The 14,535-nt window shown below is 42.3% G+C and overlaps 1 protein-coding gene and 1 non-coding gene across 2 annotated transcripts in view; both read left to right on the top strand.

The window, feature by feature from the left end:
- The window catches only part of LOC126184445 (circadian locomoter output cycles protein kaput), an 837,361-nt gene that overhangs the window by 612,142 nt on the left and 210,684 nt on the right, over positions 1 to 14,535 (top strand). The gene's annotated exons all lie outside the window — the stretch shown is intronic.
- Positions 10,253 to 10,336, top strand: Trnas-gga (transfer RNA serine (anticodon GGA)). Its single transcript is given in 2 exon segments — positions 10,253 to 10,292; positions 10,302 to 10,336. It is a non-coding gene; the product is annotated as a tRNA-Ser (tRNA).

Genomic DNA, 14,535 nt, shown 5'->3' with positions numbered 1-14,535 from the left:
TTGGCACAGAAAGGGGTGAATTATACTGGCACTAAAGTCTTTGGTCACTTACCAAATAGTATCAAAAGTCTGACAGATAACCAACAAGTATTTAAGAAGAAATTAAAAGAATTTCTGAATGACAACTCCTTCTACTCCACAGAGGAATTTTTAGATATAAATTTAAAAAAATATTAAAAAATAAAAAAAAAATAAAAATAAAAAACACAAAAAATGAAAAAGTTGTTATATTAACTTAAGTATGTTGTTAAATTAACTTATTTATGTCATGTATTGGAAAATTTGACTCGTTCCACATCATTACGAAATATCGTATTCATGATCCATGGAACTAGTATTAATCTAATCTAATCTGTGCAGGCGACCGGCATGCGGAAGATCGAACAGGGTTACGCGACCTTGTTGCGATGATGATAGGCCGGCCGCTGTGGCCGAGCGGTTCTAGGCGCTTCAGTCCGGAACAACGCGGCTACTACCGTCGCAGGTTCGAATCCTGCCTCGGGCATGGATGTATGTGATGTCCTTAGGTTAGATGGATTTAAGTAGTTCTAAGTCTATGGGACTGATGACCTCGGATGTTAAGTCCCATAGTGCTTAGAGCCATTTTTTGATGATGATAGACGCCTCGTCCAACAACTCGCCGTGCTTTTGTTCTGTGCCAGGTCTCCGTAGACATTCTGAAAATGCCTGTGAATACCTGGGATGCTCTGGTTTACCGCCAAAAGAAGCTCAATGACAGCTCTGTGCTTGGAACGCACCTCCATTACAGACGTCAGTTTGAAGACTACCTATAGTGCCGCCACCTATTGGAACTTCCTGAAACTATAGGAGCTGAAGCAGGAATATTCCACGCTGTCCCACAACAAATTCCGGATTGTTTCAACCGAAATTGGCCGAGAGAAGAGTTGGGTTGCGTCAGTTATTGAACGCCCCTCGTATGCTGACGACAGGAGAACCGTTCGGCAACGAGCTGCAGATGCATATTCTCTAAAGTTTCACAACAGTGTCTCGCGAAAAGAAAGTCATCTTCCCCCCAGATTTTCCCGCTTGACTTAACGGAACATTTCCGTAATATTCGCGTGTTGATCGAACCTACCGGTTACAAATCTAACAGCATGTCTCTGGACTGCGTCGATATCTTCCTTCAACACTGGTGCTATACACACGGTCTCCTTGACACAGGAGCTACACTTGAAACATCCCCTTAGAAAAATTAGGAATGACAGTGCTAGTAAGCCTCTTACGTTATTTGATTTTCAAACAGCTGAGCAAAACTGAACGTACTCAGACATTTCTCTCTTTACTTATTCTGAAAAACAGTACAAACTGACACTTTTTTTTTTTTTGCGCAACGCAAACTGACTTTCAATAATCCCTGCAAAAGAATGGCCCTGACTAACAATAACTTATACCTTTCATGAATCACTTACCTCACAAAAATCTTCCTTACTCAAACTACTGCAACACAGCGTGCGCCAATACTGCAGCTAAATAAAAGATTCTAGCTACTGAAAGCACTAACTACTGATAGGCATAGTTAGCAAATTAAAGATTTTGATGGAGAACAAACAATGTATTTACCTTAATAGTGTTCAAAAGTCATTATATATATATATATATATATATATATATATTCATGGCATCCGGTCTTACAAATTTCGTTTTTCTGACGGACACACGTCCAGATAGTCCGCTCTCAAAACTCTGCCATCTCTCTCCTCACATCCACCACTGCTGGCGACTCACCTTCAACTGCGGAACGCTACGCGCTGTTCACATCGAATTGCCCAACACTGCAATAGCAAATATTCCAACAATGCAAACCAGCCACAGACTGCACACAGCACAGTCAGTGATTTCCATACAGTCCGCTATGTGGCGTTACCAACATAAAAAAAACAGCCTACTTACACACTTTCCTAAAATTCTCCCACTAAACTGAAGTCGATCTTTCCTCTCAACTTCTACTGATATTAAATGCTCGTTCCATTACAAATCGCTTTGCAACGTTATGTCTAGACATTTAAAAGTCCTAAATGTGTCAAGCAACAAACTATTAATACTGTATTCGAACGTTAGATTTTTGTCTTCCCTAGTCATCTGCGTTAACATACATTTTCCTGCATTGAAAACAAGCTGCCATTCATCAGACCAAATAGAAATTCTTAGTCATCCAGTATCCTCCTACAGACCCTCAATAACGACATGTACACGACAGCGTCATCAGCAAACAGCCGTAGATTTCTGCTCACCATATCCGTTAGATCATTTATATATAGGGAGAGCAAGAGCGATCTTTATAGCGGCACTCCTAACGATACCCATGTCTCTGATGAACACTCGCCGTCCAGAATGTACTCAGTTCCATTACTTATAGTATTAGAGTCATTCAAATACCTGAGAACCAGTTCCGTACACCCGGACCTTCGCTAACATCATTAGTGTACTTTGTGTCAAACGCTTTCCATAAATCTGGGAATATTAAGGAGGAGGAGCTTAATGTTTAACGTCACGTCGACAACGGGGCCAAGAGACGGAGCATAAGCTCGAATTAGGGAAGGATGGGGAAGGAAAGCAGCCGTGACCTTAAGAAGGAACCGTCCCAGCATTTGCCTTAAATGATTTAGGGAACTCACGGGAAACCTAAATCAAGATGACTGGACGCGGGTTTGAACCGTCGTACTCTCGAATGCGAGTCCAGTGTGCTAACCACTGCACAACTCCGCTCGGTGGGAATACTGAATCTGCCTGTAGCCCTTCAGCCATGGTTCGCTGGATGTCGTGCGTTAAAAGTGCTAGCAGAGTTTTGCACGAACAATACTTTTTAAATCCGTTCTAATTTGTGGACAGGAACTTTTCTGTCTCAAGGAAATTTACAATATTAAAACTTAGAATATTCTCAAGAATTCTGCAGAAAACTGATGTTAAATATATTGGTCTCTAATTTTCCAGGTCCGTTCATTTACCCTTCTTATGTACACGAGTCATCTGCGCCTTTTTCCAGTAGCTAGGGACTTTCAGCTAGGGCAGAGATTCGCGATAAATGCAAGTGAAGCAAGGGGTCAGTGCCGAAGAAGATTAAATGGATACTTATTTGTTTTCAACTGTTTCAGTTGCTTCCGCACTCCAGGGATGCCCATTTCTATGGCTTCCACGAGTGTATGCGACCGTGAGGCGATGGTACGTCCGTCCGATCCTCCTACGTGGATGACCCTTTAAAAGTGAAATTTATAACTTCAACTTTCCTTTTACTCTCTTCTATTGTCACACCAGACTGGTAGACGAGTGACTGAATCAAGTCTTCGACCAGCTTAGCGATTTCACGTAGGACCAGAATATTCTCGTTTTCTCAGAAAGATATTTCGCCTACTATTCTCCCAAGCAATCTGTCTGGAATCTGTCTTCCCGTAAGTTTTAGAATGGCGTCGTGTTTGCTCTTTGTCATCACAGATATGCGTACAGCAAGCAAATTACGTCTCCATTACGATTTCCAGCTGGATAGAATGCACTTCTTTCTTCTTGCAGTATAAGATCATTTTGCTGCAGAAGGACATCCGCTCATGCACATCACAGCCACATTGCTACTGACCGATATGCTCAAGTGTATTAGCTTACCACGCATTTGTCATGTAGTCTTTTCTGTCAAGCTCGTACCACTAACGCTGAAAGTGTCTCACACTCTCTATGATACGATTACTTTCGTCGGATGAAACACGTGTATTATTTTCCCTGTACCTTTTTACATCTACATCGACAACTCTTGAAGTCATTGTACAGTGTATAGCAGTATATACAGAGGGGTCAAAAAAATGTATCCACTTTTTAAAAGTCCATAACTTGAAAGTGAAGCTTAAAGTTCAACTTACGGCCCAATCAAGCCCCGGTAAGACAACCCACACCACACGTTTACTCCTGGCAAATTCACGGCTTTGTCTACATGGACGTTCGGATTTTGGGCGGCCCAGTAGATGCAATTGTGGCGATTTACTGTACCATTGAGTTTGAACTGTGCCTCATCAGACCACACAATCATCTCTGCAAACTCTTCATCGTTGCGCACGATGTTAGTAAACCACTCTCAGTACTCCATTCTACGATCTGGGTCGTCCTCGTTCATTGCGTGTAGCAATCGTGGGATGTAGCACTTCCACTTTGCTGTCTTCAAAATTCGCCGAAGACTTGAGCGACTCACTCCAGTTTCACGGGCACACTGTCTCACAGACTTCTGTGGTGAGCGAATGAATTATTGTAACACATGACGGGAGTTAGCTGGACTTGTTACTGTTACAGGTCGTCCAGATCGTTGTTTGTGTACATCTTTAACACAGCCTTCGGCTCAAATTTATCTCGAATGCGACGAATCGTTAAACATGTCGGTGGCTCTGTTTGATACTCATTTCGCCATTGCCGTTGAACCTCATTAATGTTTTCGTACTTAAATACCACTTCAAAACTGACTTCCTTTCATCGAATGTAAGCCTTGCGCCAGCCATGTTTACTCGAGTAACTAGGTGCAACTAAGAACAAAACACTGACTATCTCGCGACTGTCATCTGACAAAACAAAATAACGCAATACAACTCTTGTGTGACGATTGCCGGAACTACAAGCTATTACACTACCAAAGATGAGACAACTCCGTCAATTAGTTTGCCAGTTATGGACTTTAAACAGTGGATACATTTTTTTGGAACCCTCTGTATTATTTATATTCTTTTGTTATATTACCCCATTCCTGACCAGGTTTCATTTTACCACTTTTGAATAACTTGTTTATCAAACACGAGACGATTTACAAAATAAATCTGCCTTAAGAGTGTAGGTTTCACATTCGGACAACCCTTAGTAACTGTAGCGAACAGTGGTTAGCTTGTCACAAGGTATGTCTGGGCTGTACCGCAAAGCAGAAGCTTTTGCATCAGCTTTAGACTTTCATTACGGCGGAGATGTGATGTAAATTAGATGTAAATCCTAAGTACACCATCTCTCGGAATATTCAGCAAAAAGCATCCCTGTATTTCTACGACTTATTTTCCTCGAAGTCCGCTTCCTTCTATTCCAACTTCTGAATATTCATGGATAAGTTGCTGGTAGTTACCTCTGCTGGACGGTTCTTGCTCCCGTGCGATGTACTGTCCCCACACGCCGACTGCCATAGGGCGATATGAAGCAACATTAAGGCATTCTGTATTTAAAAGGCTCCTGCTCCCATTCCCGATCCAGCTAGTGTGGCTTAGCTTTTGTAACAAATTTCGCATTTTTGCTGACGTTATCGTCACACACGTACCATCCGAACTTTTCCAAATGAAAGGTGTAAATTTGAAACAATGGCGATCTCGTGTTCCACATATTGTTTATCAATAAAAATAAAACCTAAACGCTAAGGGTGAAACGGGAACTTGTCAAGTAACTATTTGAAATTGTTTGAATCACTCTTTAGACTTAATAGGTAACCTAAAAACAGATGAATGAAACCGAAACTTGTTAGTTAACTATTGAACACTGTTTGATTCACTTTTATGCTTATAATCCCGTCAGTCGAAAAGGTTTCAAGACTGGATTGATAAAAAAGCAGAGGAAAGTTAAGATGGTGGTTTTAATGCTTCAGATGTTATACATAGTTCCCCTTCACTTTAGTACAACATACAGAAAGTTCGTATAACAAGGTGAAACTGTCAGAAAAGTTGTTCTTTAGGATATTGTTCAACTTTCATGTCACGTGGCGTGAATATAGGTTATGTCGTCAAATCATTAACCCTTCATCTGAATTTCTGAACTTTTTCGTGTTGTGGTAGATTCGTATTGGTTCTTGTCACACCTGATGATTTTTTCCAGAGAAGAATTGTCCGCATTTTGCGTTTCAGTCAGGTTGCGGCAGGCGTCCACGCTTCGTTGTGTTTCTTCAGGAGTCAACAAATTTCGCACACACTTTTCTCTTCTTGAAAACATTCTTGAGAATGTGTTGAACACTTGATTTGGAGATGTTGCTCCATCCCGATTTGTGACAGTAGAACACTGACACACGACGGTCGCAGGTCCACTGCATAACACTTCCTGCCCATAACTGACTGGTCGAATGCACATCTGTGGTTTACAATTGTTTGTTCAATCTGCCACCGTAGTTGCTGCTCTGACGTCTCTAACACGCCAGGAATAAAATCAGCCTCAGAAATTTCTGGACGGACGGTGTATAGCTGTGATCAGTTAATAATAAACTAACCTCTGTGTAGATTTTGCAATAGACTATAAAAATAATACTGTATCGTGTATTTCATTTTTGTGCTCCGTGTTCAGTAAAGGCAATAATAGCCAGCTACAGCAACAAACACAATTTAAATGTAGATAAATGGAAAAGATTAAACACTGTTAAATTCAATTGTGCGAGATGATTAGCCGAATACTAACAGATTTATTGTAAATATGTCTCTTCACATTTGTGGTGCGTCAAAGTGCACTATAGCTTTTACATTACTCATCATCTACAAGTTGCTAACTTTAAATACTCATTTTCACCAACCAAATTGGAGAATATGTTCGGTCGTCATAACCGTGCTACAAATAAAACTGAATATTAAAATCTCGTTCGTGGAATTCACTACACATAGACAATCACAAAATTAGAATATTGTAACCTTCACTGCTCAAAACACAATTATTACAACCCTAAATGAGTAGAAAAAATTACACTCTCTTCACAAAATCCTCATATCTGGACAAGAAAATGAGAAACATCAGTTCGATATATACCTCACTGGCTGTGTAAGCTAGGATAGAATTGTTAAAACACACACATGGAATGTCAAATGCGCCTGATTATTTTGTTGCGCAATGTATCATTATTCGCCACGTATGCAGTGACCGAATCACCACATTAGGGCCAGACGGCTTTCTAAAAGAACGAATCGAAGCTCTGCTATCATAAAAACTTGCCAATGAGAAAGAACCCTGATAATGATTGGCAGCACTGCATCTGGCGTCACAGTCTAATTTAGGTGTGGCGGGTAGGGTGGGGAAGGAAGGAATGTTGGTGTTTAACGTCCAGTCGACGCTGGTGTCATTATAGAGGGCGCGTTAGCTAACCTGAAAAATGATAGGGAAGGAACTCGACCTTGATAGCTGTAAAGGAACCATTCCGGCAATCGTTATAAGGAAATTAGGGAAACACAAATACTGATGCCCGAAGGGGATTTTGAGCCTCTTTCTTCTGGTTCGGTGGCTAAATGGGTAAATGCCAAATTATACTCGTAAGTCCAAAGGCCGGTAGTTCAATCCATAGTCGTTCCTAAGATTTATTCTGTGGTTTATATCTTCTTTCACCTTTTTCAACGATTTTTATATGTGAAAAATATCAAGTTGCAGAGTATTTCGGATTCAGCATTACAATATGTGGCCTCCTATAACTGGCGGGATAAGTAAGCTAGTTTAGGGTTTGTAAGGCGGCGGAGCACAACACCTGCTGTGGGACTAAATCTGGGAAAGCACTGCGGTGTTCAAACCAACCCTTGGGTCTAGAACAGCTTTACCTTCTACGTCCTGAATACGAGTCGACCACGCACGGAGGTCCGAATGTAGAACAGTTAGTTCACAGAAGGAAATTTAACGAAGCCAGCCAGCAGATTGAGCGAGAATAATTATGTTTTATGTAATAAAACTATGAGATATCTATAACGGTTGCAATCTACTATCTACATCTGCACCTACATCTACATGGATACTTTGCAAATCACATTTAAGTTCCTGGGAGCGGGTACATCGAACCACCTTCAAAATTCTCTATTATTCCAGTTTCGTATAGCGCGGGGAAAGAACGAACATATATATCTTTCCGTACGAGCTCTGATTTCCCTTATTTTATCGTGGTGATCGTTCCTCCCTATATAGGCCGGTGTCAACAAAATATTTTCGCATTCGGAGGAAAAAGTTGGTGATTGGAATTTCGTGAGAAGATTCCGTCGCAACGAAAAACGCCTTTCTTTTAATGATGTCCACCCCAATTCCTATATCATTTGAGTGACACTCTCTCACATATTTCGTGATAATACAAAACGTGCTGCCCTTTTTTGAACTTTTTCGATGTAATCAGTCAGTACTATCTGGTAAGGATCCCACATCCCACAGCAGTATTCTAAAAGAGGACGGACAAGCGTAGTGTAGGCAGTCTCCTTAGTAGATCTGTTACATTTCCTAAGTGTCCTGCCAATAAAACGCAATCTTTGGTTAGCCTCCCCCACAAAATTTTCGGTGTTACTTTCAATTTAAGTTGTTCGTAATTGTAATTCCTAGGTACGTAGTTGAATTTACGGCCTTTAGATTTCACTGATTTATCGTGTAACCGAAGTTTAACGAATTCCTTTTAACACACGTGTGGATGACCTCACACTTTTCGTTAATTAGGGTCCACTGCCAATTTTCGCACCATTCACATACCTTTTCTAAATCGTTTTGCAATTTGCTTTGATCTTCTGATGACTTTATTAGTCGATAAACGACAGCGTCATCTGCACACAATCTAAGACGGCTGCTCAAAGATTGTCTCCCAAATCGTTTATATAGATAAGGAACAGCCAAGGGCCTATAACACTACCTTGCGGAACGCCAGAGATCACTTCTGTTTTACTCGATGACTTTCCGTCAATTATTACGAACTGTGGCAGGCAGTCACAAATCCAGTCACATAACTGAGTCGATATTCCATGAGCATGCAATTTCACTACAAGCCGCTAGTGAGTCAGTGTCGAAAACCTTCTGGAATTATAGAAATATGGGATCAATTTGAAATCCCTTGTCAATAGCACTCAACACTTCGTGTGAGTAAACAGCTAGTCGTGGTTCACCAGAACGATGTTTTCTAAATCCGTGTTGACTGTGTGTCAACAAACCGTTCTCTTCGAGGTAATTCATATGTTGTAACACAATATATATTCCAAAATTGTGCTGTATATTGCCGTTGATGATATGGGCCTGTAATTTAGTGCATTACTCCTACTACCTTTCTTAAATATTGGTGTGACATGTGCAACTTTCCAGTCATTGGGTACGGATCTTTCGTCAAGTGAACGGTTGTATATGATTGTTAAGTATGGAGCTAATACATCAGCATACTCTGAAAGGAACCTAATTGGTATACTATCTGGACCAGGAGACTTGCTTTTATTAAGTGATTTAAGTTGCTTCACTAGACCGAGGATATTTCCTTCTACGTTACTCATGTTGGCAGCTGTTCTCGTTTCGAATTCTAAAATATTTACTTCGTCTTCTTTTGTGAAGGCATTTCGGCAAACTGTGTTTAGTAACTCTGCGTTGGCAACACTGTCTTCGATACTATCTCCATTGCTATCGCACAGAGTAGGCATTGATTGTTTCTTGCCGCTAACATACTTCACATACGACCAGAATCTCTTTGGATTTTCTGCCAGATTTCGAGACCAAGTATCGATGTGGAACCTGTTATAAGCATCTCGCATTGAAGTCCGCGCTAGATTTCGATCTTCTGTAAAAGATCGTCAATCTTGGAGATTTTGCGTCTGTTTAAATTTGGCATGTTTGTTTCGTTGTTTCTGAAACAGTGTTCAGATCCGTTTTGTGTACCAAGGAGGATCAGCTCCGTCGTTTTTTTAATTTATTTGGTATAAATCTCTCAATTGTTGCCGATACTATTTCTTTGAATTCAAGCCACTTCTGGTCAACATTTATATTATTAATTTGGAAGGAGTGGAGATTGTCTCTTAGGAAGGCGTAAGTTGAATTTTTATGTTTTTTTTTTTTTAACAGGTATGTTCTTCGTTTATTTTTGGAGGATTTGGGGGTTACAATATTCAGTCTCGCTACGACACCCCTGTGTTCACTAATCCCTGTATCCGCTTTGATGCTCGTTATTGACACAGGATTATTTGTTGCTAAGAGGTCAAGTGTGTTTTCACAACCATTTACTATTCGCGCGGGCTCATGAACTAACTGCTCGAAATAATTTTCTGAGAATGCGTTTAGCACAATTTCGGATGATGTTTTTTACGTACTTCCGGAATTAAACATGTATTTTCGCCAACATATCGAGGGTAAATTAAAGTCACCACCAACCATAACTGTATGAGTCGGATACGTGTTTGAAATCAAACTCAAGCTTTGTTTGAACCTTTCAGTAAATGTGTCATCTGAATTGGGAGGTCGGTAAAAAGATCCAATTATTATTTTATTCCGGTTGCCAAAAATGACCTCTGTCCATACTAACTCACACGAACTATCTACTTTGCCGGCCGGAGTGGCCGAGTGGTTCTAGGCGCTACAGTCTGGAACCGCGCGACCGCTAAGGTCGCAGGTTCGAATCCTGCCTCTGGCATGGATGTGTGTGATGTCCTTAGGTTAGTTAGGTTTAAGTAGTTCTAAGTTCTAGGGGACTGATGACCGCAGAAGTTAAGTCCCATAGTGCTCAGAGCCATTTGAACCATTTTTTTGCCGTTGGTGGTCAAATACAGTACCGAAACATGCAGGCTTGGCTAGGATCTGAATTTACGTTCAATCAACCATTCCTCGCGGTGTTTCCTTATTTTTGTCCAACCCCTGTACGTCGGCTCCTGGAAAAAACATGGGGAAGACCTATTTTCCGACCACCCACGAAGAGAAAGGAGATACTGCGCCAGTTTCAGCGTGGCTGGAATTTATAAGATTCCTTACGAATGCGAAAGCAACTACACGGGTGTGACTACCTGTACTGTTACGAACCCATGTGTAGAACCCCAAAGGCACATTAAAAATCGAGAACTTGAGAAATCAGTATCTGGAGAAAACAGTCTCGCAAACAAACTTAGACTAATGACTGATAGAATTAAAATGTTGTCCTACGTTTTTATGTACTGGGATTCTGTTATTAAAGAAGCAGTAGAAATGATAATCTGCGAGAACAAATACAACCGGGACAGCGGTTATTATCTTAATGTGCGTGGAAGTAAGCTCTCGACGTTGAGAAGACACGGAGAAATGTTCTGAAATGTTTACGTTCCTGCGAGAGCACAGGAGACACTAGTAGAAATACGGACACGATCTCTGGCAGCATGACGTAATAAAGATGTACGCCGACCAATCACAAGCCACGACAGTCTGTTCCTGACGAAGATGACGAAGGGTTTTCCCGAAAGCTCGAGATTTTACCCATAATTGAGACGACAAATAAACTGAGAATGTTTTACGTACCTTTGGTGTTTCTCAGTCAGTTTGTAGTGTAGATGTTGGAGAAAAAAATTACTCTTTGTCAGAGAGTTCCCTGTGATTTGTGGGTATTAGTTTCCACGTAAGTCGTGACAACACGTAAATCGCCATTTTAAGCTTCTGTGGAGCACAGGTGGCACAGACGTAATGAGGCAGAAACTGCAAAATGAGTCACGGGACGAGGAGAGGAAGGCAGCCGTGCGCCGGGCGCAGGAACAGGAATTGGTGCGGTGTGCGCGAGTGCGGTGCGCAGGCCTGGTATTGATCTCCGTAAAGGTCGCCTCGCCGTTTCTGATTGTGGGCTCAGTCAAACGCGCTGTCCCATCCTGCGTCTGCATCCGCCTCCACCTCTGCCAGCGGCAATTTGGCTCGTCCCACAACATGGCGCCCACGCAGCTACAGCCACCCGCTCGTTTTCTCGCTTATTTTGGCAATTTTCCCCATCCTTATAGGAAGAAGCGAAGCCCTTAGGGTCGGAGGATCCGGTAAACGTCGTGTGAAATCGTGCGGAAAGATTCTATGTGTGGTGTCACCGGCAGACACCACACTTGCTAGGTGGTAGCTTTAAATCGGCCGCGGTCCATTAGTATATGTCGGACCCGCATGTCGCCACTGTCAGTAATTGCAGACCGAGCGCCACCACACGGCAGGTCTAGAGAGACGTACTAGCACTCGCCCCAGTTGTACGACGACTTTGCTAGCGACTACACTGACGAAGCCTTTCTCTCATTTGCCGAGAGACAGAATAGCCTTCAGCTAAGTCCATGGCTACGACCTAGCAAGGCGCCATTAACCATATCTAGAGAGAGTCTCACTTGTATCATCGAGAATGCTGTATACAAATGATGGATTAAAGTTAAGTATTCCAGAAGCTACGTATTTTTCTTTATAGCATTCATTACGTATCCTGTTTCAGACCTCACGCCCATCTGCGTGAGCTTAACGCGTGCCCTTCGGCTACTTCCGAGTGGCGTGGCTGTCTTGCTACGCCACAACACTATGGACTGGGATTGAGAATTTCGAATAAGACGTACCATCTCGATTACTTTCTTTGTTTCCTTTGCCTGCTCTGGCGTCCTGATACTGAAAATGGCATGGGCTGACAACAAAATACACATTCTCTAACTAGATTGGTGTTAATTGTCCGAAAGATATACTCTCTTTCTAAACAGAAGTCACATTAATGTGACCACCTGTCAAAAGCCTGAATAACCACCTTTTGCAGCGCGGATCGCTGCGAGAAGTACGGGAAGAGAGTCGGTGAGTTTCTGAAAGAGATGTAGAACCATGACGAATCCAGTGCCGTTGTCAGCTGTGCTAGCTTCCTCGGTTGAGGATCCATGGCGCGAACACCTTGATCGAACTGTGTGACACGTTGCATTGTCCTGCTGGTAGACGCCTTCGTGTCGAGGAAAAACAAGTTGCCTGTAGGGGTGGACATGGTCCCCAAGGGTAGATGCATACTTGTGTTGATCCATTGAGCCTTCCAGAATGACGAGATCACCCTGGGAATGCCACTAAAACATTACCCAGACCACAACGTTCCCTCAGTTTGGATTCTGTAGAAATGTTGGAACACGTGAAGCAATTCTGACACTACGCCATATCTTAGAAAATGGATTAAGGAAAGGCAAACCTACGTTTCTAGCATATGTAGACTTACAGAAAGCTTTTGACAATGTTGACTGGAATACTCTGTTTCAAACTCTGAAGGTGGCAGGGGTAAAATACAGGGAGCGAAAGGCTATTTACAGTTTATACAGAAACCAGATGGCAATTTTAAGAGTCGAAGGGCATGAAAGGGAAGCAGTGGTTGGGAAGGGAGTGAGACAGGGTTGTAGCCTCTCCCCGATGTTATTCAATCTGTATATTGAGCAAGCAGTGAAGGAAACAAAAGAAAAATTCCGAGTAGGAATTAAAATCCATGGAGAAAAAAATTAACCTTTGAGGTTCGCAGATGACATTGTAATTCTGTCAGAGATAGCAAAGGACTTGGAAGAGCAGCTGAACGGAATGGACAGTGTCTTGAAAGGAGGATATAAGATGAACATCAACAAAAGCAAAACGAGGATAATGGAATGTAGTCGAATTAAGTCGGGGATGCTGAGGGAATTAGATTAGGAAATGAGACCCGTAAAGTAGTGAAGGAGTTTTGATATTTGGGGAGCAACATAACTGATGATGGTCGAAGTAGAGATGATATAAAATGTAGACTGGCAATGATAAGGAAAGCGTTTCTGAAGAAGAGAAATGTGTGAACATCGAGTATAGATGTAAGTGTTAGGAAGTCGTTTCTGAAAGTATTTGTATGGAGTGTAGCCATGTATGGAAGTGAAACGTGGACGATAAATAGTTTGGGCAAGAAGAGAATACAAGCTTTCGAAATGTGGTGTTACCGAAGAATGCTGAAAGTTAGATGGGTAGGTCACATAACTAATGAGGAGGTATTGAATAGAATTGGGGAGAAGAGAAATTTGTGGCACAACTTGACTAGAGGAAGGTATCGGTTGGTAGGACATATTCTGAGGCATCAAGGGATCACCACTTTAGCATTGGAGAGCAGCGCTGAGGGTAAAAATCGTAGAGGGAGACCAAGAGATGAATACACTAAACAGATCCAGAAGGATGTAGGTTGCAGTAGGTACTGGGAGATGAAGAAGCTTGCATGGGATAGAGTAGCATGGAGAGCTGCCTCAAACCAATCTCTGGACTGAAGACCACAACAACGACAACAACAACAACAACGTTCCCTCCTGAGGCCTGCACCCTTCCGACGATTGTCGCAGGGTGTTTGCTTTGAGTCCGATGGAGCGTAAAACGTGATTCATCTGGAAAGATCACGTGTCGTTACTCAGTGGACGTTCAGTTGCGTATTGGCGTGTAGCCTTCGTCGCAGTCGCCAGTGAACAACAGTCAGTGTGGGTGCATGAGCCAGGCGCTTGCTGCAGAGGCCCATACACAGCAACGTTAGCTGAACAGTCTTTGAGAAGATACGTTGGTAGCTCCTTGGTTCCAGTACACGGTCTGTTGCTCAGCAGTTGCATGTCTGTTCATCCATAGACATCTTCGCAGCCCTCCTTCACCTCTGTCTTCCATGGGCCATGGTGCACCACAGAAGCGTCAGCGCCAGTTTTGGATAGTGCCATGTTCCCATGCACAGTATTCTTTAATCATGGAGTCCCGCAAACAATTTACAAACTTAGCCGTTTCAGGTATTTTTCCACCCACGGCGCGAAAGCCAATGTCCATTTGGACGTCAGATAAATCTCTCCGTTTCCGCAATACGACGACTGCACTGTTTTCCGCGTCCCCCCGACACGCTTTATATATCCC

This window comes from Schistocerca cancellata, chromosome 4 (assembly GCF_023864275.1).
Source record: "Schistocerca cancellata isolate TAMUIC-IGC-003103 chromosome 4, iqSchCanc2.1, whole genome shotgun sequence".
Classification (NCBI taxonomy): domain Eukaryota; kingdom Metazoa; phylum Arthropoda; class Insecta; order Orthoptera; family Acrididae; genus Schistocerca; species Schistocerca cancellata.
The sequence above is the reverse complement of the archived record's forward strand: the minus strand, read 5'-3'. Positions and strand labels throughout refer to the sequence as shown.